The 23,505-nt window shown below is 38.6% G+C and overlaps 1 pseudogene; it reads right to left on the bottom strand.

Annotated features, from left to right (window-relative positions):
* Positions 1 to 5,606: 5,606 nt before the first annotated feature.
* Positions 5,607 to 6,802, bottom strand: LOC125837386 (uncharacterized; annotated as a pseudogene).
* Between the last annotated feature and the right edge of the window lie 16,703 nt (positions 6,803 to 23,505).

Below are 23,505 nucleotides of genomic sequence, written 5' to 3'. Positions count from 1 at the left end.
TTTCCTCCCTTAATAGGAAAGACTAAGGAACCCAGTAATGCGATGGCGAAAACTCTGAGACGATATTTTTTCCATTGTGTAGCAGAACAACCAAACTCTTCATTGACATGTTTATGATTACTCTTGTCATAAAAGCGGTAATACAAAAATTCTATTAAAATCCATCCAGAATCTAAACAGTCTATCTTTCGATTACGCTTCAACCCTAAACTCTTCAAAAAACTTTTTCAGTGATTGCATGTGCGGCACGATCATTTGATGCCCTTTATGGGGAAGGTTAACAAACCCACCAATTTTCACGAGTGTTGGAGTTAGCTCAAAGTCCCTAAATTTGAAGACCAATCTTGCGGGGTCATAGAATTTCAGCAAGGCCATAATCATGTAGCGATCAGGAGCAGCAAATAAGAGAAAGGTCAATCCACCCAGTAGTTTGCGTGTTTCCAACTCATGGTCTTCCTTGATACTCACCCACCATCTTTTTAGAAGATAATTCACTTTTACAACCATTTGCGTGTTTGCAAAGTTAGGAGCGGCCATGACTGCAAAAAAACAAGTTCTAAACTTCATTTTGACATAAATTAGGCTTGATTTAGTTGTTATGACCACATTGACACATAATATGCAATTTTTCTAAAGGGTGTTGGGGCCCTTTAGACAATAGGGTGGCTTGGGTGCACGACAAGCCTTCTGTACACTTGAGTACTGCATATGGATCCTAAAAGAGGCAAAGGGCAGAAAATTGAGTGGGGAAGGATACTATGGGCTCACTGATGAAAGAGAGAATATATGTGCAAGCAACTTGTTGAACATCAGGCATGAAGTCACTCCATATCCAAAAGGGCAACTAGAGCCAAACTCTTCGAATCGATACCTTCAAGATTTCAGAATTTAGGGTGACTTTCCCATGTTACCCCTTCCTCTTTAGTTTATTTTCATGTTTCGTTTTCAATTATGATGTAATGATTGAATTCTATAATAAATGAAAGTTGGTTTATTTCCTCTAATCTAAACTCCAAATTGGCAAATTAGGCTTGAATTAATTATTATGCATTACTTATGTGTCATGTTAGGCCTACCTCTGGCTCAACGAGGCTCCTTGCACTTAGGGCGTTTATCTAAAAACAATGTGTTTGACATCTCAATTTATACAATGTTCTAACTTGGGCTTTCTTTTGCTTTTATTTTTATATTACCCTTCCCCTATGGTTGATCTGTAGACCATGGTTTACCACACACGATCAAAAGGCACTCCTCCTTCTCTTCCAAGTGAGAATCGCAAAGGAATGAAGAAGGTGACTAATGATAAGGTTATGGGTAGAGCTATTGAAAAGGAGCATCCTTTGAACAAGTTGGTCTCAAGTTTGAAACATAAAATAAGGGAATTGGAAAAGAAAATATCTGATAAGCGTGAGTTGGCCAAGCTGTTACTCTCCGCCAATCCCACTTTGGAGAGAAACATGGATAAGCAGTCTGTCATAAGCCAAGCCATTTTCCAAAATAATCCTCCACCAACTCACCCTACTTCTCATCCTCAAAATCAGCCAAGCTCCATTCAAATGCTTCCAAATAACACTCGCATTCCAAATTACCCATATCCTCCCCCAACATCATGCTTATGCTTCTAGACCCCCATATCTTACTTCGCGCCTGCAGAATCCCACAATGCAAGCTCCTCGATATGAAACGCCTCTTCAAAAAGTTCCTTGGTATCGCGCGCCTCTCATACCATTCCAAATGCCTCCATGTAAAAACCCTCATCTACCTTATCAACAACTAGCATATCCTATCCACAATGTCAAAACCCTTACTCAACCTCATATTCGCAAAAACCTATTCAATGTTAAATCCTTTGACCAACTCTACGAAAGGCTTAAAATAGTTGGCTGTGTGACACCTATCCCTGCCAAGAACCCAAACATCAATCCAAGCGGTATGATCCAAACAAGATTTGTAAATATCATTCAGGGATGAAGGGACATACTACCAAAACATGTCGTGCTCTAAGAGACAAGATTGAGGAACTGATTGAGGCTAATGTTATACAATGGACAGACCTTGTGCCAAAGGAATCCCAACAATGAACATGTCGAAGTTCATTTGAAGTAGTTTCCAATAAAGGCTTATGCCATTTAAGTTTAAGTTTTCCATATTCAGGTTTCATCAAATTCTATTAAGAAAAGTACCCATGTTAGCATATGGACAATAAAATTGGTCAAATTTATCATTATAGTTGTTGCTCAAGAGAGTTCCTTTTAATGTCTTGAATTATGCTCTTTGTATTTGAGACTACGTCAGACCTGATTTTCGTTTAAGAGGGGATACGTAGGTGCTCATATGGAGTTCGGTCTTATCCTAATAAAACATTCATTTTCCCCTTTTAATATGTAACTGGAGCAGAATTTTTGAGAGGGACTCAAAAATTCCATCAAAAGAACATTTTTATAGGAAGCCACAATTGGGGCATAATTTTCAAGAGGGTCTAAAAAACTCCATTATTCTAGCAAGCCAACACTGGGGCAGAATTTTTGAGAGGAGGTCTGTTTATGTGTTTGTATGCCACACACTTAGCATGAGACCTGTCACTAATTATATGTGTTTTTCTAGAGTGCTAACAATTTAAAATCTAGAGGCCAATATGAGCTTTTACATGCTAAATGTTGTCCAATATGATTTGCTTGGTGTCTAGAGGGCCTAATTAGGAGCATATATTTTCTTTTAGTCTAAAACCTCCTAAATAGTAGCCCAATGCCTCTTGGGCATTAAGCGGGGACGCTAGACACCTTTTAGGACATTATGCATGCGGAAGGTGGGGTAAGGGTAGTTAGGTCCTTTACGGAGATGATGAAAATCGACTCAGGCTTAAACGACAAACATTGGTTTTGTCTTTTCGAATATTAAGCCGATCGCTGGTCCATAAAGTGTGTTTGTTTAGGGTTTAGAGTATCCCTTCCCTTTTCCCTTTTATCTGTTCATAATCATAATTGTTTGGGGTAGTTTAATAAAAAAATGGTTTTCCCCTATATACTTGTGTATAATTCTGTTTTCTTGCTTATTTTCTAAAACTGTTTTATGTTTAATGTATATTTAATATTATGTTATCACCTAGTTTCGTATGTTTAATTAATTAACTAAATAATTAAATAGAACTTAATTAATACTTATAATCCCACATAAATTGGTGAGATACGACCGGGACCCACCTTTGTGGACCTTGAGGGATGCTTAACACCTTCCCCTTGAGGTAATTTGAACCCTTACCCGATCTCTGGTTCGTTTGACCTTAGGTAGATTTAATTAGGTTAGATAGGTGCTCTAACGCGCCTTAACTCGTTAGGTGGCGACTCTTCACTTCACCCAAAATCCAAAAGATTTGTTAGGTCGTGCATCAAAACCCGTTTTGTGAAAACGGGGCGTGACACAGAGCAGTTACCTCTGAAAGAGTCCCTTTTGATAACTTTTCTTAACCCGAATAGAGTATTTTTACTTGAGCATGAAGTTTTATATTTTGGGAGGTATCAGGAACCGATATGGGGAAGAACTCAGACAACTCACGTTCCTCATAAACCGTAGCTAGTGTGGGATAGGGTCGTAGCAACATTCGAGTGACTCCTCACTCCCTCTGAGAAGCCCCGTTAGATGGATCCATGTGTTGAGTATGTTCTATACCCTGTGAAGGAATATGATAGTTCTAGCAGCGTGGACGGGGTGATGTATCATCACAAAGCTCATAGTGATGGTTTTTTGGTGAGATTAATAGAGTATTTCATTATCAAATTTTATATGAGTATAGTTCATTGATTTAGCATATTTATTTGTAAATCTTTAAAATGAGTTTATATCTACTTATGCTTTACATTTAGTTGAGTGCCTTGCTTCAGCTTCTTAAGTTCAGTTATTTATTTTCCTCAGTTATATTACATATTCACACATTCAATGTATCGATGTCATTCGACCTACATCTTTTTATGATGCAGATACAGGTGATCAGGATCATCAATAGGCACTCCGTTGAGATCACTTTGCACTTATTACTACTTTGGTGAGCCTTCCTTGCTTTCCGGAGGCCTCCACTTTTGTCTTTCAGTTTAGTAGTTTTGAGGTGTCATGAGTCTTCTCCCGACATCCATGTTGAATTATATAGGCTTCATAGATAACTAGTGTTGAGTTTCTTTCAGTATTTCCTTTGAACTATTTTGCAAACTATTATTGTTTTCAGAGTATTTTTCAGGCATTTTTTGTGTATACTATTTTGAGATTGTTTGAATTTTAAGAAGTTTTGAGACTTGTAATTTTATATTCTGTTTTATAGCTTAAATCTTGTTGAGTTAGTCTTCTGCTAAGTAGTTAGCCAGGCCAAGGGATCGCTTGGGGATCAATACTGACTCTCGAGTGTTGGCCACATCCATTGTGTATGCTCAGGGTGTGACATTGTCACTATAAGTACTCACTTGATATTGAGATCAAACATCACATTTTCTTATTATCTTAAATAAAAGGTTTAGCCATGGGTTGTGCGAGATTTCTACTCAACACTAAAGTTCCTTACAATGAAAAAAAAGTTTCAAACAATGTGGATTAAGAATATGTTGAACTATAGGAAAAGGTTAAAAAAAACCCTTCATTGACCATTTCGGCCTACTTATACCCTTGAAACTATAAGTTCCCTGTTTACTTATTTTTTTTTAAAAATAATTATTACGTGTCATTTTTTCTTATTGGGTAAAATAAAAAGATTTTTTGATTATAATTTATCTGACGGAAACAATATACCTGCCGCATGAGAAAGATATGAATATCTATTTTAAATGACAAACACAGAACTTGTTCATTTTAGATGATGTTCACGGAGACAACAAAATAAAAAGGAAGTAGAGACTTTAATTAATATCATGCATAATACATAAGAAGATCATAGATCATGTCAATCTTCTCATATTCATGTTCAAACAATGGGATCTCTATTTTCATTGACATTGTCGATTCAAGTTATTTAAGCCTTGCAACTCCGCTCAACATTTTTATAATTAAAAAAAATTACTGAAGCAAAATAGTGGAAATTAACTAACTGCCTAGTATATATATTATAAAATCACTAATTAACCTAGATGCTCTCTGATGGCGAACTCTCTCTCAGCCAAATTTTTGTGCTTGTGATTTCTAGGGTTATCACTATGATTATGGCAACGGAGAAGCTTACAGATTTGAATCAGCCTAATGATTTTTGTTATTGATGGTTTGGAATGACAATAAATACTTTTATTGTTGTTGGTCTTTAGTTGAATAGAATGCCTACCTTCTATATAAGAACAAAATCGGGAGGCATTCAAAACTAAAAATCAAGAGGTTTTCAAACTTGCAGTAAGCATCAATTATGAACAAAAATTTTGCTCGATATCAACAACTCAAAGCAACATGAGTACCAACTTATGCTCATCTTAAAAGTCAGGATAATACATAGTATAGTCGAAAAAGAAAGAAAACACATCAAACTTAAAGATCATTGTTTGTTTTTATCAAACTTAGAATGGTTCCTTAATTTCAGGTTTAATTCAACTCTCTTGAGCTTAACCGTGCCACTCCACTAGTTAGTCCATCCAACCAGAAAATTAACTGATTCTTGCAGCTGCATCCCTCTTGCAAATAGGGCAAGAGTTCTTGAGCTTGATCCACTCTCTAATACAACCAAAATGGAATAAATGACTACAATTGATTTCAGTGAATTTTTCCTTGTCGTAATAGTCCTAAGACAAACATGTCCCAAACTTAAATAAGCTTAGAGACTCGGAGGTGGGGGTTCTAAAATTAGGTGTCACTTACCAAGCATATGGATCAATGCTCCTTGTTGTCAAGACATGTTGAATTGGGCAATTGGTATGTATGGACATTAATGCTTAAGTAAAAAGCCATTAATGCTTAAGTAAAAAGCCATTAATCTTAATCCAGCAGTTATACACCTGTGCAGTTCCAAAATGGCCTAAAAGATAAAACACCATGTAACAAGATAACATATCCATAAAAAGAAAATTCAAGTGTCAACCTCTCAATTATTGTGTTTTCAAAGCATTACGTGCCCATCATCTCCATATCTTTCCTGAAATATTGAACTCCTTTAGGAGTAGACTCATTGAACAAAAAAATAGAAAAAACATCTAAAATGGAAAAACATACAAGTTCACAAGACTTTACGAACCATCAACTAACAATGAGATGAAAAGGATATCAAAGGCATCAAGAAAATGAAAAGAGCAACACTTTAATTTCAACTTTCTATGTAACATGTTTAAAGCCACATGATTAAAGGGAATTTTGGTACATTTGACATAACATTAATTTAGGACCACAAGATTTTAGGTTACAATTAGAAGTTGAATGCTATCAAAACATGTGACAATTTTTGGAATATTTTCAATTGAGAATAACTCAACCAAGAATTATTGAAAAATAACAATAAACGTTTTCTGAGATGGCATCTTTTTATCTAAGCAACAAATACCTAAATTAAATATAAGCATATGATTAAGTTTCAAATCAAGTGACAAACACAGTTTAATTGATAAGGCATGGAAAAGATAAACAAAACAACCTTGGTTAAGTGAAGAAACTTAACTGGAATAAGGTTTTCTGTAAGAAAAAAAGAAAGATATGTACGATAAAGTTCCTAGTAGGCTGCCCAATATTCCTCGATTTGGGGTAGGATATTACCAACAATACTTTCAGTTGTGCCTACATCTCTTGGCACATTGGCATGGGTTGAATTCCCACTAAAGGTCGAGTTGTCAACGTTAGAGTTGTTGTTCTCCATCTGAGCTGCAACGAACAATGGTTTGTTGTGTGTTAGACTGGTTGGTTGAGATTTTGAAATCTTCTTTTGAAATGAAAAAAACTAAAGTGTGCACAAAGCGCATGAGAGAGACATGAGCAAACAATGGTTAGCACATACAAAGAACACGTGTGTCACACAAAAAGATCTTTAAAGCAACATGTTGAAAGTCTAGTGTATATTATCATCTATAAAGATAATATTGTTACATACTAACTTATTCCTCACTACCATATGGAAAGTAGTTTCATAACTTACAACATTTTAAATACATGTAGAGTTACTTTTGGTCACGACTCAGACTGTCGTGATTGGCACCCAAACTAACCATTCGGTGGGAGAACCAATACTACAACCCAAACCAAGCAATCAATCTAAAAACTAAGGCATATAAGTCAAATACTAAGGAAAGAAAATAGAGTTTCCATAAACTCTAACAAAAGTTCATCAATAACTAACAAATTCGGAAGAATTAACCTAGAACCTGAAAGTCAATGTACCAAAACTTTTCTAACGACAAGTCTAATAACAAGGGGTACAACCCCGAAACTAAACAACACCTTACACAAAAGTCTGAGTTCGAAAAGAGTGGACTTATACAGGGAAGATCCATGACAGGCTAAAAGCACTGGATCACCCTTGAATCTGATTACGCTCATAGTAACCTAGCTGAGGTCTATCAATAGCCACTTGAAGATGTCTTGTACTCAACAAAGAAAGAGCAAGTGCAGTATTAGTACACAACCACCGTGTACTAGTAGGATCACGCGGCTATCTCACTAAGCGTAACATACATTAGTCAATACAACAATATAATCACATGCACATATCGAACATATACAATATCATCAACATATACAAAAAAACGAACAACTTCACGATTCTCACATATCACAGTTATAACAATTTAGAGCAATTTACCATCTTCGAATATCAATCATCATTAGATATGAACGAACTCATCACAAGGAGATACACAACACAATTCAATGGTCCTCTCACAAAACCCAAACCCAAATAGTTAACATGCCAGAACGTGGCAATTTGATCCCATATATATGCCAGAACATGGCAATTCGATCCAAGTTAGTTATGTCGGAACGTGGCAATTCGATCCTATATTTATGCCAAAACGTGACAATTCAATCCCATATTTACGCCAGAACGTGGCAACCAATCCCAGTTAGATATGCCAGAACGTGGCAATCCGATCCCATATATATGCCGGAACGTGGCAATTCGATCCTATATTTATGTCAGAACGTGGCAACCGATCCCAGTTAGTGTGTCGGATCATGACACTCGCCCATTCAACAAACCACAATCACAATCACAATGTATATTCTCTCAATCATACAACAAAAGGTGATTCATGGCATACAATTATTCAATTATCCTCATTTAAAACAACTGTGATCAATAATGCAATATTTGCATACATACATGTATCATAATGAAGCAAGAACAAACATACATCACACAATCATAGAATCACAACCATCACCTACCTCGAATCCAAGCTTGAATCCCCTAAGGCACTTGAATCTTCCCTTTTTGAATTCTTTTCTCTTGTTCTAGGACTACAAAGTAATTATCTCAAACAAAAAAAGAAGTTTGTTTTAAAAACATATGAGCTAAGTATATTTTGGGAGTAGTATTGAGCACCGATATGGGGATGCGAGTTCATCTTAACTCAAGTCTCCATAAACCATGTAGCCATCATGGGTAGTAGAGGATCATACTTTTTAGATGACTCATTAAGAAGCTTTTAGCATAGACTAGTGGATCCACTAAGTTAAGCGTTCTATATGACGGCAAAGTATAAGACAGTTGTGGCACCGTGGGCAAGACGTTGTGTCACCACTTAGGCTCATAGTGGTGGTTGTCGGTTAGAGAATCTTGCACATAAACTATATTACTTTGTTATATGAGTGAAGTTGAGTTTGTTATTATATTTTCTTTAACGAACTAAGTTGCTTTAACTATTTTATAAAGTTTTTCATATATTGCATGCATCCTATTGCTTTATTATGAGTTGAGTTATTCATGTGTTGAGAAGAGCTAAGGTAAGTGTTTCTTTCAGAATCTTTTCAAGCCTATGTATTGTTTAGCCTTCCAAATCGCATACTCGTACATTCAATGTACTGATGCCAGTTGGCCTGCATCTTATTATCATGCAGACGCAGGTAACCACGATAAACATCCAGCACCTCTGATCCAGTTTGAGCACTCAGTGTCTTGTGGTGAGCCTCCTTGCTTTCGGAGGGTCCCTTTTATTTCTTTCAGTTTTATTATTAATTCATTAGGATGTCGTGGGCCTGTCCCAACATCGATCTCAGTTGTTTAAAGGCTTCATAGACAGACAGTCAGTTAGTTAAATTCATTAGTAGTGTTAGTTAAATTCATTTGTCACTACTTTATTATTGGCCTGCATTTTTGAGACTTGAGGTTGCCATACTGGCTAAGTTTGAATGGTTATTTAAAGACATTCTATGTTATTTTACAAGTTCCTTTTTAGACTATTTCTTATGTTTAAGACTTTTGGTAAGTAAGTAAGCCAGGCTAAGGGTTCGCTTGGGGCCAACAATAGTTCTCGCGTGCCAGCCACGTCCAGGGTGTTGGCTCGGGGTGTGAGAAACTTATTATCAGAACACAGAGTTCAAGAGTCCTACGGAGTCTATGAAGCCGTGTCTGTAGAGTCCTTGTCATCGGTGTGAATCACGCCACATCTATAACTAGGAGGCTGCAACACTTAGGAAAATTTCTCTCTTCTTTCACATTCATTTCGTACGTTAGAGTTTGATCTCTAAAAAACATCCTTCTAATTCGTGCTTGCGCGTGTTTTCAGATAATCATACCTCCACGAAGAGCTGTCAGAAGTCGTCTTGCGAGGCGTAATGTTGAGAAGCAAGAGTAACCAAATGCACCTTGATGAGTCCACAAATTTGACTCATTTAGGGCTTTATTTTGATAGAAATAGTGTCCTCAAATGTTTATTTTGTCTAAATATCTAATGAAAACTCTTAAGTTTTAGGTATTTGATGTTTTAGGTGAAGCATAGACACTTAAGTGAAAAAAGGAATAAAAATGTTGAAAAAAATGAAGAAGTTGAAGCCTGAGGATCGCCAAGCACCTTTGGCGATCGCCGAAAGGACAAACTCCGCCCTTTGTTCCAGTATGCGAAGCCCTGAAGGAAAAGGATCAAAAGGCGATGAAAGGAGCAGTCGATGTTTTGCCGAATAGTTCTTCGAAGCAGTACTATACCTCCAAATGTCCAGAATGTGAAGACGTTGAAGTCAAGCTCTAAACAGTGATGATACAGAAGAAAGGCGAGTTGCCTAGTCACTCGGCAGACCCGACTAACTTCACCGAACTATCCGCCAGCACAAATTTCTAATGGCTATAAATACTAAACTTTTTATTAATTTTAGAGAGTTTCGAACCATTATTATTTCTTTCAGAATAGAATAGTACTTTTTAGATATTTTTCTCTCAAGTTAGGAGAGGATTTTGTGGGAGACTTGAAGAAAGAAGGATTTCATATTTCCCAAGTTGGAAGTGGGTCTTCTCCATTCTTCTTCCTTTGCTTAAATCAAGGTTTAATTTTTTATACCCATTTGATTTTAGTATCATTTAAGGTGTATTTTGTTATTTCTTGATGTGTGGCTAAAAACCCCCATTCTTGGGGTGTGATTTAGCAAATACGTGTTGATATTGTTGTTGGGTCTTGCTTGCTGATAAAATAGATGTATTTTAATGGTGATTTCACCTAGGTGTTGTGGTGTAAGTTAATGGGTTTGTAGTTGCAAATACAAAACCACCCATGTGTTTTCGGCTTGCCCGAGAGGGAGGTTGCGAAACCAACACCGCTAGACTGATGGCCTAAGGATTGGGTCGACATGAGGTTTATAGCTTGAGAGGGTGAGCCCTAGTCCCATATCCTAACACTCAGCTCAAGAGAGTTAGTGGGGTAAGACTTAGGCTGGTCTTCATGTGGCAAATAGGTGTCCGAGAGGAACCCATTTGAAACGGGGTAAGTTACCTGAGAGGGAACTTATTTCTATCTAAAGCTTAGCCTAGTCACTATTATCTTGCAAATTTCCTATTGAAAGCATGTACCCAACAGTTTATCTCAACTTGTAATGCGGTCACACCCCAAGAACATTTCCCCATACTTGATTTTCTTGTTAATTTTTGCTATTTTTACTACTTGTGACAAAACCCCCATTTTATATTTGACACTTTTGTGTCACCCCATTTAATTTACTATGGTTTTGTTCATAAATCTCTTTAGCTACGACTATTTTAAGCTAAATTTTATTTTTCTAACAATTCTCAAATCCACTACCTTGGGACACGACCCCAACCTTTAGTTCGGTTACTATAATATCGACGATCGTAGACACTCGAACCGTAGGTTAGTGTCGTTGGTCACGATAAGCATCAAAATGGCGCCATTGCTGGGGAGTAGTGTTAGTTGAGAATTTTTTTAGATTAGTAGAATTTTTGTTCTTCCTAGTTGTAATTTACTAACTTTACGTTTAGTTTTATTTTTCGTTGAATTGTCCATTTAGATGAGCATGGCTGAGCAGAGTAGTGGAAAATTGGTCGAAATAAGACAAGGAGTCCAAAAGGATCTCATGCTTACCGAACTGGCATCTCAGCTAAACGACTTGGCCACCAAGATCTCAGGGGTGAAAGTCCAGCGCAATAGTAAGGGGAGGTAAATACCCCCTCATGAGCGGAGGAAGTCTAGAAATGGGGAGAAAAATCGTGTCGAGGACACACTTCAAATCATTCTCCGAAAGATCACCGATCAAGATCGGGTGTTGGAAGAAATGAAGGAGAATATTGACGTGTTGAATCAAATGATTGGATCTCACTCTAGATTAATCCAACTAATCAGGTCATTCTTGAATTTTGCAGTACCTCATCTCCACATAATTGACATATTGGGGTCACCTAGTGACATTGGGGCTAACCCCAATAACGGAGAGTGAGACAAAACTTATGTCGTGCCACGACGTAAGATAAGGCGCTTCTTGGGAGGCAACCCAAGGTTTTACTGCTTTTAATTATTCTGTTCGAATAATGGTATGCTGATTTTGTAGGGTAAAGTGAGAAAAGTGTGAGAACTGCAAGTTGGCGAGTCAAAAACCCAGTGGGCGAGTCACCGAATCTATCAGCGACTCTGACTTAATCCACCGTTGGGACCCCAAAATAAGGGATGTCCTGTAAAACTCGGTGAGGTAAGTATGCGTTTGGTGCATCGCTAATTTTATTGGTCATAACACTAAAGTCGCCGAATGACAAAGAACTGAACGGTTATATAAAGGCAGAAGGTCAAAATGTTTGAATCTCTCACTTTCCCTCGTCTCAAACTCCTCAAAATCACACCAAAGGTACTTTTTCTTAGATTTTTACCTTTCCATTTGTATATTAATTGGTAAATAGTGATTGGGGTTGGATCACTTTGTTGCCTAGCATTTCAAAAAGCAATTTGATCGGCATTAAAGATTAGCCCATAAAACCCCAAATTTATCTTAAAAGTTTTTGCACTCTTTTGCAATTGTAGTATCAGGATGACGTGCGTTGGGCCTCTCTGATAGAAATAAGTTGATATGCTACGTGTAATCCGAACTTAGTTGCCTGAAATATTTTCATAGTCGAATGCCTTGTTGTTTGTACTTTAATTTGATTGCGATGGAAATGGGTCCCGCTCGATTGTCATTTCATTAGTTGGTTAACACCTAAAGAGCCCACATTTGTGCTAAATAACAAAAGTTGCTCAATGAAGGAATGGGTGACGACATTATTAAGGGTGATTGTAGTTAAATGGCTAAAATTTGGCAGAACTGGAAGAAGTCTGAGTATCCTGGAATGATGGGAAGTATGGGTCTTGTGTGAATTTCGTGTCTGCATGCTTTAATTTCATTTTCAGTGCTTGTAGGATCGATTTTAAGAAGTGGGTTGAAAAATAGGCACGGTGAATCATTCAGCGAGCTGGGTCCTGCGCACCAAATGATTCTGCGGTTCGCCTAATGATCTTAAATCACCTTTCCTTCATGCCCATAGTGCTGAGAAATCTGTAACTTTCGGTAGACACATCCGTGGTCACCAAAGGTAGTCGGCAACTCGCCATTAGGACTTTAGACCGCCTTTCGCATGCCTCTTCTACCCTCTTTCACTGTATCTTTTGGTGGACCACTTCGTCATCGCCTAAAGTAGTCGGCGTCTTGCCAAATAAACTTTTTTATTACTCATTTGCCTAGATTTCAAGCTAATACCTTCGGCGAGTTCGACCTAGCTCGCTAAAGATATTTTCCGATTCACTGATTGATCGGCGAATCTTTCTGCTTTAATTTTTCTGTGTTTTAGTGTGATTATTTTTCTAACTAATCACAAACTTTTGTAGATATGGTACACACAAACCTAAATGCACCACCTCAGAAAAAGGAAACGGGAATTACAATCAAGAAAAGAGGATTACGTCCTTCACAAAAAAGAAAGCAAGATCTCGCACGGGGAGATAAAGGCAAATGAAAGAAACATATCGCTAGAAAAGGGTCAAATATTGAGCCAAATTTTTCTGAGCCAGAAGATGAACAACCTTTGATTCACCGGTAGAATAGGCTCAGAGACAGACCTCAATCAACACCTATCAGAGTTACATCAGTTGTAACTCCTCCGACCACTGAATCAGTGCAATCCCCGGCACCACCTTCAGAGGTCCCTGCACTCCCCGTAGCTTCACCACCACTCAGATTGCTAAACAGATTGAAAGGGGATGGTTTACGAACCATTCTAGAAGAAAAGTTATTATCGGTGGAGGGTTTGGAAGGTAAGCATGCTGAGGTGCTTGACACGCTCAAGTATCATAAGTTCGAGCAGTTCACTAGGCCCCAGGGTCCTTATATTCCTTACTGGGTCCGGGAATTCTACTTAGCCTATAGGGAGTTGGTCCAGAAAAATAAGAGAAAGGCTAGTGAGTTCCGACCAGTGAACTCAGTTATGGTGAGAGGGAAGGAAGTTGAGTGTCATAGTTAGAATATTAATGTTGTACTAGGTCGACCGCTACACTCAATTTTTCCCTACTAGGGTCTGCCTATCGTTCCGATCGTGGATGATTTGAAAGGTTGGTTAGCCCCGATGATTTTTGACATCACCCCAAGGTGGTTAGATGCAGGAGCTCCTATTGAGAAGAGGGATATGAACATCACCTACCAGTACTGGTTTGGCTTTATCAGTAGCACTATCATGCCATCCCAGAACGAGTCCATTCTGCGTCATCCTAAGGTGGCTTGCCTTGGTTCTATCATAACCAGGAGGCTGATCGACCTGGGACAACTAGTTTCACAAGAGATGACTTTGAGAGCCAAACAGACACAGACATCCCTGCCATTTCTTGTTCTAATTACTAAGTTATGTCGGCGTGCTACAGATATAAAAGTCACTCCATCCTCCTCCACTGATATCTGGCGTATAGAGGCAGAATTTACACGATAGGTGGATTACAAGAGAAAAGCAGCCCCAACAAATACTTCTCCAAAGGTCAATGTTCACTAATTATCAGCAGAAACACTTTCTTCCACCCCGGCCTCTGAGCCCCCAGGTATACCAGCTCCTTCTTCTTCTTCCTCACATGATCCAGGTGCTTCCTCATCCTCCCAGCCTGCTAGAATCACTCAGGCCATGATCCTGAAGATGGGGCAGTTTGCCTATTCAGCTGATGTGAGATTTACTAGACAGGAAAGGTCTGTTCCAGAGATGATTGACAGGGCCATACTAGCAACAATTACTCCCATATAGACTTATATTGATGCCTTGACAGTGAGAGTTATGGCTTGTGAGAGCAGACAACGGGAAACCTCTGAGGTGACAGCCCTAAAATATGAGATTGCAGGTTTGAGGAAGGACATAGATTACCTTAAATCTACCGACTTCACTTCACTCATAGAGAGAGAAGATGATAAGGATGTTCATGTGACCACCGAAGATGTGCAAGGGGATGGTGCAGCAAAGGCAGAGTCTGATGCAGAAATCGACGAGGAGTTCATAGCAGCACAGGTTGAGGAGATAAGAGAGAGCCAAGATGCGAGCATATTCAGAGATCTACCAGATCTAGTAGAGACAATTACGTCCACAACAGCCCCTAGTGGACATGGCACTGCCTTTCCATCTGAGACTACTCTGAAGACTGATGCCCTAATAGATAGAGAGACTGTGTAGCCAGGACCTTTCTATACCCTCATCTTTATCTTGCTTACATCTACTTTTAGATTCTTATTACTTGTATTTGAGGACAAATACTCTTATTTATGGTGGGGTGAGGCCCACCTGTTTTGCTTGTTTCGAATACTTGTGTTTTGAAGTACATTTGGGTTATCTGTTTTTAATTGTGTTTTTAAAACTTCATTGCGATTGTTTGAGCTTGTGGCTCCGCTTGATTTTAATTGCAAATGATTTTGACCTTTCTAAATTTTTTTGAATTTTTCACATATTTTTGCTACCCCTAGTTACTAGAATGTGGTTGTTCTTTTGCAAAAATTTGGGTCTCGGTTTTGATCAATACTGATGACTTAAATAGTTCTTTCAATTGAACGAACATGAATGTACAACTACGATGAGGCCAGATGAAGTTGCATAGACAATATGTGAACTCTTTGCATCTTGTTGTGATTAGCCATTTATCGAATTGATTCTCTTGTAATGACCGTTGCACACTAGCTAAAGTGTGTAGTCTTGTTTGACTTAACTGTCCATGCCTTGTGTGATTAGCTTGCTTTGAAACTTCCATGAATAAACCTAGAATTTTTCCTGTTAGTCTGATTGATTTAGAAAGGTGTCCTCTCGAAATGATCTTAGGCAACTTTAAAGAGTGTGAGCCAAATTTGACATATACTTCTTTTATGGTCTACCCGTGAGCGTGTGAAGCTCTTTTAAACACCCTTTGAGCCTTACCTTTGTTTGGAAGAACCATGATGAAACCTAGACCTTACTTCGCCCACTACCTACAATCCTCTTGGGTTGTGGTTTAGCGAATAGCCAACTTAGGCCAAAAGCCTAAGTTGGGGGGTGTGGTGAAAAGGAAAAGGAGAAGTCAAGAAGTGCAAGAAAAGTCCCACTTAACCAATGGTGTGGCAGAACGATGGAAACCCTCGAAAAATAAATAAATAAATAAATACTATATATATGGAATAAAGTACGAAGGAAATCGAGTTTCCAAGCAATCCATGAAGGTGAATAAAAAGTTGACTTAGAAGCACTAGAAAAAGAATTGATGAAGGAATAGAAGGGAATGCCTTGAGAATACCACAACTCACGAGGAAAAAGTCATTGAGCCTAAATGACCATACCTTTGCAGTCAGCCATATTACAAGCCTTAGAAAGACCTTTTTGATCTTGGGTAATCCGAATCGAAAGTCGATCAGTAAATAAGGGCAAACATATGGGTGAAAACATGCATTGTATTCCTCTTTTCGAGTGTGAGCGTTGCATATGATTCCAGATCTTGAATTGATTAACCTCTGTGTGTTGCTATGGAATCATTCTTTATGTGAGGGCATTTAGATACTTTTTGTTGAACTTGAACTTGCACAAGTAGCAAGTATTGCGATCATGAGAATCTTTGGTAATGGTGTGTCACAACTTGAATCTTTGAGTACACAATTGATCCTTGCGTAAGTAAATTGAGTCTTGTTGTGTGCATTAATGATTGAGTCTTGTGTAGCATTGTTTGAGACACCCTTTTTGAATGGCTGAACGTAAGTTGCTTGAGGACAAGCAAAAGTTTAAGTTGGGGGCGTATTTGATGCTTATCGTGACCAATGACACTAATCTACAGTTCGAGTGTCTACGATCGTTGATAGTATAGTAACCCAACTAAAGGTTGGGGTCGTGTCCCAAAGGAGTGGTTTTGAGAATTGATAGAAAAATTAAATTTATCTCAAATTAGTTGTAGCTAAAGAGATTTACAAACAAAAACATAGTAAAATAAAGGAGGTGACACAACAGTGTCAAATATCAAATGGGGGTTTTGTTACAAGTAGTAATAATAGCAAAAATTAACAAGAAAATCAAGTATGGGGAAATGTTCTTGGGGTGTGACCGCAATACAAGTTGAGATAAACTGTTGGGTACATGCTTTCAATAGGAAATTTGCAAGATAATAGTGACTAGGCTAAGCTTTAGATGGAAATAAGTTCCCTCTCGGGTAACTTACCCCGTTTCAAATAGGTTCCTTTAGGACACCCATTTGCCGCATGAAGACCAGCCTAAGCCTTACCCCACTCACTCTCTCGAGCTGAGTGTTAGGATATGGGACTAGGGCTAACCCTCTTGGGCTGAACATCATGTCGACCCACTCATTAGGCCATCAGTCTAGTGGTGTTGGTTTCGCGACCTCCCTCTCAGGCAAGCCGAAAACACATGGGTGGTTTTGTATTTGCAACTACAAACCCATTAACTTACACCACAACCACTAGGTGAAATCACCATTAAAATGCATCTACTCTATCAACAAGTAAGATCCAACAACAATATCAACACATATTTGCTAAATCACACCCCAAGAATGGCGGTTTTTAGCCACACAACAAGAAATAACAAAATACACCTTAAATGATACTAATATCAAATGGGTATAAGAAATTAAACCTTGATTTAACCAAAGGAAGAAGAATGGAGAAGACCCACTTCCAACTTAGGGAAGATGAAATCCTTCTTTCTTCAAGTCTCCCACAAAATCCTCTCCAAACTTAAGAGAAAAATATCTAAAAGTACTATTCTATTCTGAAAGAAATAATAATGGTTCGGAACTATCTAAAATTAATAAAAAGCTTAGTATTTATAGCTATTAGAAATTTGTGCTGGCAGATAGTTTGGCGAAGTTAGTCGAGTTCGCCGAATGACTCGCTAACTCGCCGTTCTATTGTATCATGGCCGTTTACTGCTTGCTTTCAGCGTCTTCACGTTCTGGACCATTGGGCGATATAGTACTGCTTCGTGGAACTATTCGGTGAAATGTCGACTTCTCCTTTCATCGCCTTTTTGATCCTCTTCCTTCAGGACTTCACAACTAGAACAAAGGGCAGAGTCTATCCTTTCGGAAAAACGCCAAAGGTGCTTGGTGATGCTCAGGCTTCAACTTCTTCGTTCTTTTCAGCATTTTTGTTCCTTTTTGCGCCTAAGTGTCCATGTTTCTACTAAAACTTCAAATACCTGAAACTTAAAAGTTTTCATCAGATATTTAGACAAATAAGAATTTGAGGACACTATTTCTATCAAAATAAAGCCCTAAATAAGTCCAATTTGTGATCTCATCACACCTGAAGTGCAACCTCAAGGGGAAGTCACTAACGCTGATTTCAGAGAAGTAATTAGGATGTTGAGTCAAGCTGTGACTAACCAGGTTAGGAAGAAAACAGGAGCTTGACAAGAAGCGGCTGACACTTCAAGGATTCGTAAGTTCTTGAGGATGAATCCTTCAAGTTTCACTCGTTCAAGCACTACTGAGGATCCATAGAACTTTATTGAGGAGTTGAAGAAGGTATTTGATGTTATGCATATGGTAGATACTGAGCGAGTTGAACTAACTGGATATCAATCGAAGAATGTTGCTAGGACTTGGTTCGACCAGTGGAAAGGGGGTAGAGCTGAGGATGCAGCACCTGCGAGTTGGGCTTGTTTTGAGGAAACTTTCTTGGGGCGTTTCTTTCACCAAGAATTGAAAGAGGCCAAGGTACGTGAGTTCCTCACACTTAAGTAGGATACTCTAAGTGCTCATGAGTATGGGTTGAAGTTCACCCAACTATCCCGTTATTCTCCAGAGATGGTTGCGGACATGAGGAGTAGAATGAGCTTGTTTGTGTTGGGCTCTCTGTCTGCCAAGCAAGGAAGGTAGGGCTGCAATGCTAATTGGGGACATAGACATATCAAGGTTGATGGTCTATGTGCAACAGGCTGAGGAAGAGAAGCTAAGCGATAAGGAGGAATTAAGAAATAAGAAAGCTAAGATAGGGAATGAGTCTGGGAAGCAGAAAGGTAATGTGAACCGTTCGTCCTTTCAGCAAAATCAAAAGGGACCTGCTCCATCATCTACTAGTGCACCTGCACCTAGAAACAAAGGTGAGTATAATGGTTAGAATTCACAGAACTTCAAAGATAGACCTGAATAGTCTCAAGGTAGTGTGGCGCAAGGAGGTAATTGGGCTCCTGTATGTGCTACATGTGGTAAGATCCACCCAAGTAAGTGTCATGATGGCCAGATAGGTTGTTTCAACTATGGACAGGAGGGTCACTTCATGAAAGAGTGTCCAAAGAACAAGCAAGGTAGTGGAAATCAGGGCAGTATGGCCCAGTCTTCATCAGTTGCTCCACCAGACAGGGTTGCACCTAGAGGAGCTACTTTCGGTACCGGCGGAGGAGCAAACCGCCTTTATGCGATCACTAATCGCCAAGAGAAATAGAACTCTCCATATGTTGTCATGGGTATGATTCAAGTCTTTGACTTTACTGTGTCTAGAGAGGGAATTAAAGTTGGTACTCAAAAAATTAAGGCAGTACAGAATTGGCCTAGACCCATCTCTCCAATTGATATGAGGAGTTTCTTGGGTTTGGATGGCTATTATAGAAGATTTGTAGAAGGGTTCTCATCCATTTCATCTCCTTTGACCAAGTTGACTCAGAAAACAGTGAAGTTTCAATGGTCTGAAGCTTGTGAGAAAAGCTTTTAGGAATTGAAAATGAGGTTGACTACTTCCCCAATTTTGACCTTACCGGAAGGTACTCAAGGTTTTGTGGTGTATTGTGATTCATCTAGAGTTGGTTTGGGTTGTGTGTTAATGTAGAATGACAAATTTATAGCTTATGCCTCTAGACAGTTGAAAGTTCATGAGAAGAACTACCCAACCCATGACTTAGAGTTGGCTGCGGTAGTATATGCTTTGAAGATATGGCGTCATTATTTGTATGGTGTTCTTGTTGATGTATTCACTGATCACAAGAGTCTTCAATATGTGTTCACTCATAAAGAGCTTAATCTCAGATAAAGGAGGTGGTTATAATTACTCAAGAATTACGACATAAGTATTCTTTACCACCCAGGTAAGGCTAATGTTGTTGCTGATGCTTTGAGCAAGTTGTCTATGGGTAGTACCGCCCATGTGGAGGAAGAAAAGAGAGAGAGTTAGCGAAGGATGTGCATAGACTTGCACGCTTAGGAGTCCGACTAATGGATTCCACAGAAGGAGGAGTAGTGGCGATGAATGGGACTGAATCTTCATTAGTGTCAGAAGTGAAAGAAAAGCAAGACCAAGATCCCACTCTCCTTGAATTGAAGGCAAATGTTCATAAGCAAAAAGTATTAACTTTTGAAAAAGGGGAAAATGGCGTACCGAGATATCAAGGTTGATTGTGTGTACCAATGGCCAATGGTGGATGTACTCCAAGAGAGAATCTTGGAGGAGGCTCATAGCTACAAATATTCCATTCATCCAAGTTCCATTAAGATGTATCGTGATTTGAGAGAGGTGTATTGGTGGAATAGTATGAAGAAGGGCATTGCAGAATTTGTTGCTAAGTACCCAAATTGCCAACAAGTTAAAGTAGAGCACCAAAGGCCTGGTGGTTTGGCTCAGAATATAGATCTTCCGGAATGGAAATGAGAGATGATTAATATGGACTTCATCACAGGTTTACCAAGGTCTCGTAGGTAGCATGATTCTATTGGGTGATTGTCGATAGAATGACAAAATCAGCCCACTTTTTGCCGGTAAAGACTACTCATTCGGCAGAAGATTATGCTAAGTTGTATCTTCAAGAGGTGGTAAAACTTCATGGCATTCCGGTCTCCATTATTTCAGACAGAGGTGTGCACAGTTTTGGAAGTCATTCAAAAAAGGCTTGGGTTCAAAGGTGAACTTAAGTATTGCCTTTCATCCTCAGATAGATGGGAAAGTAGAGCAAACTATTCATACCTTAGAAGATATGTTGAGGTCTTGTGTGATTGATTTCAAAGGGAATTGGGATGATCACCTACCTCTCATTGAGTTTGCTTACAACAATAGTTACCACTCTAGCATCCAAATGGCTCCTTATGAAGCTCTCTATGGGAGAAGATGTAGATATCCTATTGGATGGTTTGAAGTTGGTGAAGCAGGGCTGATAGGACCAGATTTAGTTCATCAAGCTATGGAGAAGGTGAAAGTTATCCAAGAGAGGTTGAAAACGGCACAGAGTCGTCAGAAATCCTACACTGATGTTAGGAGAAGAGAGTTAGAGTTTGAAGTTAATGAATGGGTATATCTTAAACTTTCACCCAAGAAGGGTGTTATGAGGTTTGGTAAGAAGGGGAAACTTAGTCCCCGGTATATTGGACCCTATCGAATATCCAAGAGGATTGGCAATGTAGCTTATGAGTTGGAGCTACCCCAGGAGTTAGCAGCGGTTCATCCGGTGTTTCACATCTCCATGTTGAAGAAGTGCATGGGTGATCCTTCATTGATCATACCAACTGAAAATAATGGGATCAATGATAGTTTATCTTATGAAGAGATTCCAGTTCAGATTCTAGATCGCCAAGTTCGCAGGTTGAGAACAAAAGAGGTAGCATTAGTCAAAGTCCTTTGGAGGAACCAATTTGTTGAAGAAGCTACTTGGGAAGCGAAATTAAGTCTTTGAAAGTTTAGAAATTGAGTTCTTGATGAACATTGTTTAAGGTTTTTCTTGAATTCTTGTGGGTTGTGTTGATTGAAGTTACTTGCGGTTTGATTCATCTTTCTGGGCTAAATTTTGGTTTGAATCTATCATATATTTGGAGTATAAATGATCCTAAGTGTTTGGGGAAAGAACCATTGAGGTTTAGAGTTGAAAAACGGAGAAGAAAAGTCGTCAAACACCTGGGGATAGGAGTGGGGCGTCGCACCAGCCAGCGCGCCCCAAAAGAGTCTCTGAATGTTCACCCTTGGGGCTCCGCGCTAGCCAGCGCGCCCTAGACTGGTCTCTGAATATTGAGGGTTGGCGCCCCGCGCCTCTCAGAGCACCAGGGACGCCAGTTCTCCCCATTGTTTCCTCACCTTTGCGTACTTATTCCTTAGCAATGTACCTATGTTTTCTAGTTGATTCCAACACTCTAAGGTACATCTAAACATCATGAAATCATCCATACACATGAGATAATGAACCTTGAATCCATAATCTAATTCAAGGAAAGTTAAGATCAAAGTCTAGAGAAGTTAAGATTCAAGTCTAGAAGTTAAGAAGCAAGTCAAAGCAAAGTGTATAAGGTTTTCAAAAGTCTTTAACGAATGTTTTAACTTTGTTTTAAGACCTAAGTTTTAAGTTAAGCAAAGAGTAAAGAGTTGAGTTCATTTCTCAAAAAGCTATAAGGGAACTAAGTATTCCCAAAGAGTTTATAAATGTTTTCACATTTGAGCAAGAAAAGGGAACATCGATTCCAAGAGAGATTTTAAGCGATGTTTTGAGTAATTAACTCAACCAAAGAAAGAAGTTTGTTTTAAAAACATATGAGCTAAGTATATTTTGGGAGTAGTATTAGGCACCGATATGGGGATGCGAGTTCATATTAACTCAAGTCTCCATAAACCATGTAGCCATTATGGGTAGTAAATGATCATACTTTTTAGATGACTCCTTAAGATGCTTTTAGCATAGACTAGTGGATCCACTAAGTTAAGAGTTCCATATGATGGCAAAGTATAGGATAGTTTTGGCAACGTGGGCAAGACGATGTATTACCACTTAGGCTCATAGTGGTGGTTGTCGGTTAGAGAATCTCCCACAAAAACTATATTACTTTGTTATATGAGTAAAATTGAGTTTGTTATTGCATTTTCTTTAAAGAACTAAGTTGGTTTAACTATTTTATAAAGTTTTTCATATATTGCATATGTCTTATTGCTTTATTATGAGTTGACTAATTCATGAGTTGAGAAGAGCCAAGGTAAGTGTTACTTTCAGAATCTTTTCAAGCCTATGTATTGTTTAGCTTTCCAACTCGCATACTCGTACATTCAATGTACTGATGCCAGTTGTCCTGCATCTTATTATGATGCAGACACAGGTAACCAGAATCAACATCCAGCGCCTGGTTGATCCAGTTTGAGCACTTAGAGTTTTGTGGTGAGCCTCCTTACTTCCGGAGGGTCCCTTTTATTGCTTTCAATTTTATTATTAGTTCATTAGGATGTCATGGGCCTGTCCCGACATCCATCTCAGTTGTTTAGAGGCTTCATAGACAGACAGTCAGTTAGTTAAATTCATTTGTCACTACTTTATTATTTGCTTATGTTTTTGAGACTTCAGGTTTCCATATTGCCTAAACTTGAATGGTTATTTAAAGACATTCTGAGTTATTTCACAAGTTTCTTTTTAGACTATTTCTTGTGTTTAAGTCTTCCACTGAATAAGTAATCTAGGCCAAGGGTTCGCTTAGGTCCAGCAATGGTTCTAGAGTGCCAGCCATGTCTAGGGTGTAGGCTCAGGGAGTGACAGTAAGCTAACCCTAAGCTGGAATAACATAAGCATACTTAAACAAATACTGAGCGAAAGATAAAAACATAAGATAAAATAAGTGATGGGGAATACCTAATCTAAGTCTGAATATATATAAATATTGACAATGAGTTTAAGATACTGAACTATAACTCAAATAATAAAGTTGAATC

Source organism: Solanum verrucosum, unplaced genomic scaffold, assembly GCF_900185275.1.
Source record: "Solanum verrucosum unplaced genomic scaffold, falcon-dt-bn FXZP01000147.1, whole genome shotgun sequence".
NCBI lineage: Eukaryota > Viridiplantae > Streptophyta > Magnoliopsida > Solanales > Solanaceae > Solanum > Solanum verrucosum.
This window is presented reverse-complemented; position numbering and strand designations above follow the sequence as displayed.